The sequence below is a fragment of the Notechis scutatus genome, chromosome 8 (genome assembly GCF_049901735.1).
Source record: "Notechis scutatus isolate UNSWTSFEM ecotype Mainland chromosome 8, rNotScu1.2, whole genome shotgun sequence".
In the NCBI taxonomy this organism is placed as follows: Eukaryota; Metazoa; Chordata; class Lepidosauria; order Squamata; family Elapidae; genus Notechis; species Notechis scutatus.
The window spans coordinates 22,659,501-22,668,365 of NC_142016.1; positions in this window are offsets into that span (position 1 = coordinate 22,659,501).

Below are 8,865 nucleotides of genomic sequence, written 5' to 3' on the forward strand. Positions count from 1 at the left end.
TCTCTCCCTCTCCCTTTCTCTCTCCCTCTCTTTCTTTCTCTCTCTCTCTCTCTTTCTTTTTCTCTCTTTCTCTCCCTCTTTCTCACTCACTTTCTTTCTTTCTCTCTCTCTCCCTCTCCCTCTCTCCCTCTCCCTTTCTCTCTCCCTCTTTCTCTCCCTCTCTCTCCTTTTTCCCTCTTTCTCTCCCTCTTTCTCTCACTCACTCACTTTCTTTCTCTCTCTCTCTCTCTCCCTCTCCCTTTCTCTCTCCCTCTCTTTCTCTCTCTCTCTCTCCTTCTTTTTCTCTCTTTCTCTCCCTCTTTCTCACTCACTTTCTTTCTTTCTCTCTCTCTCTCTCTCCCTCTCCCTTTCTCTCTCCCTCTCTTTCTTTCTCTCTCTCTCCTTCTTTTCTCTCTTTCTCTCCCTTTCTCTCACTCACTCACTTTCTTTCTCTCTCTCCTTCTCTTTCCCTCTTTCTCTCCCTCTTTCTCTCCCTCTTTCTCTCTCCCTCTCCCTCTCTTTCCCTCTCCCTCTCCCTTTCTCTCTCCCTCTTTCTCTCTCTCCCTCTTTCACTCTTTCCCTCTCTCTCCCCCTCTTTCCCTCTCCCTCTCTCTTTCCTTCTCCCTCCCTCCCTCCCTCCCTCTTCTCTCTCTCTCTTCCCCCACTTCAATCTTGCTACTCAGCTGACATTCGCTTGGCTCTAAGCCTAATATTCCTTGCCTATTTAGAAGTGGAAAGGTGGCTGCTTGTCTGGAGGACGCTTGGCCTAGTCTACCAAGTGATGATGACCACGATGTCCATTTGGTTGCGTCCCACTCTTGGAGAATTCTATGCTCTCTCCGCATCTTCCGATTTTTGCACGAATTCTTTTGAGTTGTTCTATATTTCACTTCAAATTCCTTTTCAAACGGATTCCTTTCCAGCCTTAGCAAGACTATTTTCTCCTGCAAGAGCTGAGGAAGCAGGAGGCCAGGCTGGTTGGGAGGGGTTAGCCTTGTGGTCAGATACAAGGTAGGGGAAAGGAGGAGGTGAAGGATGCTACCTACAGATCCAGACAGGGAGACTATCCCAGGCCAGGTGGGAGGTACCGAGGTTGCTGAGGGGCAAAGGAGGAATGCCCCTGAGTCATTCCCCATAGTAGCAACTCACACCACTACAGATGACTCAAGAAAGCAAGCCAAGCTGTATCCTGACAGCAGGATCTGCTTTCTGTTGATCTGCATGGTTTGGGCTAATTCTCCCCTGTCTCTCTGTGTCTCTCCCTCCCCATCTCTCTCTCTCTCTGTGTGTGTGTCTTCCTCCCCCTCTGTCTCTTTCTCTCTCTCTCTCTCTCTGTTTCTCTCTCTCTCCCCACCCCCTGTTTCTCTCTGTCTCTCTGTGTGTGTCTCTCTTTCTACTCCCTCCCTCCCTCTGCCTGTCTCTCTGTGTGTGTCTCTCTCTATCTCCCTCTCCCTTCCACCACCCCCTCTCTCTCTCGCTGTCCATATCATTCACGAATGGCACTCTCAGAGAGCCATCAACTAGGGGAAGTTTGGCTGTCTGTAGCCCAGATTCAGAAGCCTTAATAACAGAGTCAGTTTCAGAACGTAAGAGTCTCTCTTTCCTTCTACGCCCGTTTTTCTCAACCTGGGGGCATTGCTGGCTGGGGAATTCTGGGAGTTGAAGTCCACCTATCTTTAAAGCCCCCCCCACTACTTTGAGAAACACTGCTCCGCGCGTTAAATAACAGCAACTTGAGTCCTTCTCAGCGGATACCAAAGCCGTTCCGCCTCTCCTTTGCAAGGCTGGCCTGACCCCGAGACGTTTCAAAGCTCTATTGATGCTTCCGAATGTTACTCTCTCGCCCTCTCACTTCCCTTAGCCTTTCCCGCTACTACTCCTAGCCGTAGTCTCTCCCGCAGGGCGCGTCCTTCAGCACCACGAGTAGCTTCCTATGCTTCCCGCTCATCCCTCCGCCTTCTCAAGTTCAAAAGGCCGCCCCCCCCGTCTCGAATAAGCAGGGCTGTAAAGTGATTAAAAAAGAAGAAAACCCCGAGTTCTCAACACACTCAAAGCTTTAGATGTGGGATTTTCGGAAGTTGCCCCGGAGCAGAGAGATCGGCTGCGAAAGTCCCAGGCTGAGCTCCTGTCTTGGAAATCCGTGGCTTTCTCCCTCCTCACCTCCACCCCTTGGTTCGTTTTTTTCCCCCTCTGTTCGGTTGCTTTGATCTCAGCCTGCGCGGTTTCCTTTCGCTGGCAGTGTTTACAGCTAGAAAACGCGCCGTCTGAGAGAAGACGTAAAACTGCAGGCCTTCGTGAAGTGCTTGGATTTGATTTATTTGTGTTTTTTTTAAAAAAAACAAACCAAGCTCTCTCGTTCTTCTGTCAGATAACAGATCATCAGAGTTGGAAGGGACCTTGTAGGTCATCTAGTCCAACCCCCCGCCCAAGAGGGAGACCCTGCACCATTTCTGACAAAGGGCAGGCCAATCTCGTCTTGAAAGTCTTTAAGTGCTCCCACAACTTCCGAGAGCAACTCTTCTTGAATTTTATTTAAATCCCGTAGGCATCAACCTTGCTGCATAGCCAGACAAGTCCACGTTCCCCCACCCCGTCCCGCAGTTTGGCAATAAAGGACGTCGGTAGGACACGTGTTGGACAGCACCCAACACCCACCCACCCCCTCCGTGTCGATCTCGGAAGCTAAGGAGAATCAATGTGGGTGATATAGGGATGGGGCACCACCAGGAAATCCCAAGACTGGCCTAGGTTGGGGGTGGGGAGCGGGGGTGGGGGAAGAGAAAACTCAAACGACAACACCAAATCAATTCCTTACAGTTTCCAAAATTCCTGCACGGGAGGCCACTGCAGGAATCCAGGAAGTCTGAAGGAACATTGTTCCTTAATGCTGTTGGCTACTTGCTCTCTAATTTTCCAAGTTGTAAAGGGGCTGGGCTCCCATTTAAAAAGCATGCAAATCGTTCCGGAAAAGGTAGTCCACCCGATCTGGGCAGAAATGAAATGGTGTTATGTGCTTCATTGTGTATAGTATTAAGCCAAACAAACAAAACTGATGCACAGAACTTTTCCAACGCCAAGGTTTTGAAGTGGGCAAGCATCAAGGTAATTAAAATTAGGTTAGGAATAGCCTGCACTATTCTCACCTCAGTCTTTGGAGTTCACGTTATGATAAATACGGCAGTTTTCCTTGAGCTTGGTCATTTCCTGGGTTATTTTCAAAAGGGATATTAACTGATTAGGTTTAGATTAATCGGAATCTAAAGAGCCGACTTTCTTTCTTTCTTTCTTTTTCCGATTGGATATTGGGGTGGGGGAGGAGAGCCCCGGAGATGGGATGGGATGGGAAGGGGGCTTGAGCGCAGCTCCAGGTCTGTAATATGCCAGACATAAAAATGAATATAAACAAACAAGGGACCGTTTGGAGGGGCTTCGAACCACATTTAACGCTAATGAGATGAGGCAGCGGAAGGTGGGAGACGAGGGCGAAGCCTCTATTAGGCTGTTAAAAATAATTATTAATTACTTTACTTAATAAATTGCTTGCTCGCTTTTCTGGCGAGCTGCTGCCTAGGAATGCAGGGACGTGGATGGAGTGTTAATCGCAGCTTTCACACACACACACACACAAAACACATACACACACAGGTCGTATCTCGCTGTTGGGCTCCCCTCCAGCGTCCATCCTTCCTCCTCCCACCTTAAAACCGCTTCTCCAAGAATTCACGGCCCCCTTTCAACATTTGCCCTCCTGCCTCTCGCACCCGTGTCTCCCCCCACAAACACCAATCTATTAAGCCCAGCTATTTAAAGAGGCAGCAGGGGCCCCCCCGCCACACTCACACGAGCCCCCGTTTTGTTTTGCACGGAACTCAAAGGAAATGCTTCTTTTCCTCAACCTGGATGTTGCAATATTTGTCTGGCATTAAAACTCGCCCCCTGCCCGTCTTTCCTCGCCCTCCGTGGGCTTCCCTCCCCCCGCTCCCGTGCCCCCTCCCCCCCCCCCAAGACTGCCTTCTCGCGCCTTGTTAGAAGCAGGTATTTGAGTTCTGAGCTGAGATTTGAGATCAAAGGGGCTTCGCTGGCTATTAGTTTCATGCCTCGGCATTGATCCCCCATTGATCGCGCGGTGTTTGCCTTAACGTGTGTATCGGGGCTGCTTTAGAACAGCCTTGGTGGAATGGGAGGGAGAAGGCGGGAAGGGAGAGGGGGGAACTTCCACCTCTGGCTTTTTTTTCCCCCCTTCTCGCCGGAGGTTATAGAACAATGAGGAAAGGAAGAGCCCCTTTTTCATCCTCCAAACGCCGCCGCCAGATATCCAAATCGATAACTAATGACAATGAATAATTTACGGCATTGATTTCCCCCCCCAAAAAAGAGGGGAGATGTTGGCAAACATCCCCTTCAAGATTTAGAAAAGAAGAAAAGGAAATTGTACAAGCGCTCCGTTCCCAGCCCTGCCCGTTCCCCCAATTCAAAGGGGAGCGCTCCTGATTTATTTATTTATTCGTTCGTTCATTTATTTATTTATTTATTGCAAGGGGAAGAGTTAGTTGCCGTGAATATTTTTTTAACCCAAAGCAACAGATAGGAGCGCTTCTGTTTGTTTGTTTGTTTGTTTCCTCCCGAGAGGTTTGGGCAGATTTCAGGAGGGGGAATGGGAGTGTGGGATGGGTGTTACAACTTGGCATACCAACCGTCTTCTTAGCCCAATAAAGATCGGTAAGAATCGGTGGGAAATTCTTACACGCTAAGAAACCCATTAAGGCATAAACTTTCCCTGCCCAGACATGGCTGGATTAATTAACTAATGCTTTCGTTGATTCTTCGGCAGGCAAAACTGAGAATCTGTGGGTGCAAGTTCAGGACAACCTCGGTTTAATTTTTTGCCTGTTGCTTCCCTCTGTATTTTGAGGGGGGGGGGGGGGAGAAATGAGGATAAAGTGGCAGTTTTTAATTTCTTGCTCACTTTTTTTTTTTTTTTTAAGACTCAAACCCCCCCATCATCCTTCCAGAATGTTGGTGGTGTAAAATCAATTTATTTATTTTTAGTTTCAGGCTCCTGCAGCATTCTAATTTCCGTTACCCATTGCTCCCTGTTTTGGGGGTAAATTTTCGCCCCCTTTTTAATTCTCCAAGCTATGGTCTTTTAAGTTGGGTGTCTTGGAAGGGGCACGTGAACGAGTGAACGGCGTGCTTAGAGTTTCCTCCACCGAGGAGGACCGCGGGCCGTATAGTTCGAGCAGCTTTTTAACTTAAGGTATGCGAAATCGGTTGAAAGAAACCAAGGCTGGAGAAACCGCGGAGCCGAAGCAGAATAACCTATCGGCGTAGTCACCTGTAGTAGTTGCAATAGGGCAGGGTGTATGGTCTTCCCTTCCCTCCCCACTTCTCCCCCTAATAAAGTTGATGTCTTGGTTTCTAGGTGTTTCTTCATTTAAAGAGACGTTCAATGAACGGCGACCTCGCCTAACGAGGACGTGGAAAACGAAACAAGCAAGGCGATAAGAACTGGCATGTGTGTGTGAGAGAGAGGGGGTGGTGGGAGTGGATACGGGAGTGCCCTGTCCCCCCCTTTTTCTCGACCTCTCTCTTTCCAGATTGGGGTTCCTGGGCTCTCCTCTCGGCTTCAGGAATACGCAGAGATGAGAGGGAGGCGAGAAGGCGAAAGAGAGAAGGGGGGAGAAGCGGGAGAGGGAAGGAGGAGGAGGGCGGCGGGGGGGTGGGGGCGGGGGGGGGAAGCAAAGAAAGAAAATTCCCTCGGCTACTTGTTATAACATTTCTCCAGGAGGTTGGAGGGAAGTTGAAAGTCTGGTAACCGAAATCAAAACTAACAAGGAAATGATCTGCGCCTCTCATCTGGGCCCCAGCTCCTGGGGGCCTGGAGGGGGGAAATCTGCCCCCTTCCTCTTTGATTTGTAAAAAATGCATTACCTCCCAAATCAAACGGAAAATTACTGCAACCGAGGACGGGAGGCTGAGAACGAGGGAGGGGAGGAGGGGTCTTTGGGGACATCCGAGCAGCACGCACCGGGCTGGCGGCGGGAAGTGGGGAGGGGGAGAGAATAGGAGATTTTGTGGGGAAGGGGAAGGGGGCGATTTGAAACCTGCGTGGAGCGCAAAATTGGGGGGGGGGGGCGCTCAGATGAGAAGGCGCGGCTGGAGCTGTCCCTGGTGCTGAAATCCTCCACCGGCAGTGGGAACTGGCCGCGACTGTATTGGTATTTGGCGATCTCCAGCTGACGCCTTTCCAATATAGCTAATCTAGTTAGTTAAACCAAGGCCTTCCGGACTGGTTTTCTAAATTAGTTGGATTCCACATTTCACCTCTAAATGCACAAAGAAACCCCCAGCTTTTTTTAAATCCTTGTTTTGTTTCTGCTGTTCCTGTCTTTGATCCATTCCGCTCCCTTTGGGACTGGAAGTGGGGGGTTTGTTACACCCCCCCTGGGCCCGCGTTCACACAGCCACAATAAATAAAGGGGGTTATTCAAGATGAATACTAATCAAGCCGGCTATTGAGTCTTCGCTTGAACTCAGGTGACGTGTGTGTGTCACTCAGGTGACGCTTGAACTCAGGTGTGTGAAGGCATTCAGAGAATCACCTTTACTGGGGACCAGCGGGGTGGGGTTGAAGACGATGTTAATGACTATTTTAATGAAGGGGAAATGAGGATTTCCCTTGTCGCACCCTGTCCAGTCTAAATCCCCCTATTTTAGCTCAAGAGTTTCCAAGGATCAGATTAACCATTTGGTGCCCAGTTCTTTGACAGTTTTTAGATCAAAGTTTGGGGGTGCTTGCAACACTCACGTTATTCTTTCATTCGACTCGTTTTCACTGGGGTGCGTGTGAAGAGACTGATGGTTTTTTTTTTATCTTTGCTACTTCTTCCTCTTCTTCCTCCTCCTCTTCCTCCTTCCTTGTTTTCTCTTTCTCCTTTCCTTCCTTCCTTCCTTCCTCTTTCTTCTTCTTTTTCTTCTCCCTCTTCTTCTTCCCCCCTCCTCCTCCTCCCTTTTCCACAGTTTTTAAAGGATGTGGGGGGCTAAGAAGACTTAACTTGCCTTCCTGAAAAGAAATTGCGGTGGGCGGCCTTGTGTCTCTTCCACCTGTAATGATTTGCATTGCCGGGAGCTCCCCAGTCCACAACTAACGCTGAGTAGTTTCCAGCAAATGCTGGCCCTTAATGAAAACCAAGAGGGGGAAGTAACTTTCTCGTCTACCGCCTCTACCTTTTTAGACTGCCCATTCCCAGAAATCGTTCCGTGGGATGGTTCTGGTCAGCATCGGGACAACTTCCTCATCCAGGAAGGGAACGATACCACCCTCTCGCTTCCTTCTTTCATTTAAGCCAGAGATCTCCAAACTTGGCCAACTTTAAGACTTGTGGACTTCAACTCCCAGAATTCTCATAGCTGGCTGGAGAATTCTGGGAGTTGAAGTCCACAAGTCTTAAAGTTGCCAAGTCCAGGGAGCCCTGATTTAAGTGCCCGCTACAAGATGGCTGGGCACAGAGAACCTTCTATTTTCAATTTCTTTGGGTGCTATTCTTAGATGGGGCATATCCAAAGACGATCCCCGAAGTAAACCTAAAGAAGGAAGAGTTGGTTTGGGGGAGAGAGGCGTGATGTAGAGGTGCTGGGGAGGACTTTGAGGTTGTCTCCCCATCCCGGGCTACGTTATCAGAATAACAGAAGGGAAGGGATCTTAAGTGGTCTTCTAGTCCAGCCTCCTGCCCAAGCAGAAAACCTTATACCATTCCAGACAAATGACTGCCCAATCTCTTCTTTGAAACTCCCAGTGTTGGAGCATTTACAACTTCTGGAGGCAAGTCCTCCCACTGATTAATTGTTCTAACTGTCAGGAAATGTCTCTTTAGTTCTAAGTTGCTTCTCACCTTGATTAGTTTCCATCCGTTGCTTCTTGTCCTGCCCTTGGTGGCTTTGGAGATTAGCTTGACTCCCTCTTCTTTGGGGCAGCCCCTGAGATATTGGAACGCTGCTATCATGTCTCCCCTAGTCCTTCTTTTCATTACACTAGACATGCCCAGTTCCTGCAATCATTCTTCATATGTTTTAGCCTCGAATCCCCTAATCCTCTTGGTTGCTCTTCTCTGCACTTTTTCTAGAGTCTCTGCTATCAGTGTTCCGATATATTTTGGACCAGAGAGCGCTGGAACTCTGGGGATGAAAGAGGAGAAGGGTTATTATAGGATTCCACTGCGCCTCTGTGCCGCCAACAAGTCACACCATCCTCATTTTTGCCAGCTTGTTGGGACTTTATTATCTGCAATAAAGACCCATTCTCCACAGCCAGGAGGGCCGATTTGGTTGGCATTGCAGCTCAGCTTCTCTCACACACCCCTCCCCAGCGTATACCCCCCCACTCTCCAGGTTGGTATCCTAAGGCAGAGGTCTCCAACCTTGGCAACTTTAAGACTTGTGGACTTCAACTCCCAGAATTCTCCAGCCAGCTCTGCTGGCTGGAGAATTCTGGGAGTTGAAGTCCACAAGTCTTAAAGTTACCAAGGTTGGAGACCTCTGTCCTAAGGGATTGGGAACACTGATGCTGGGGTATACTCTTCCAGTATGTTTTTTGTTTCCCTCCCCCTGGGAATGGTGAGAAAAACGGAAGCTGGCCGTTAAAAAACAGCACCTCCCCTTCGCAAGAAGCAAACGCCAACCACCTTGGCCGTGGCGGGCTTTGCGGAGGCCGATTCTAATCCAGCGATTTCCACACTTGTGAATTATAGCGCCGTCTAACCAGCGTCGGGCCGATATATCAGTAATGAAGGCGGCTTCAGGTTGTCGGGGATAAATGGATGGCCGGTGCTGGGTGGAAAACATTTATGGCCTGAATATTTTAAGGGCTCGAGATCAATTTTTTCACCG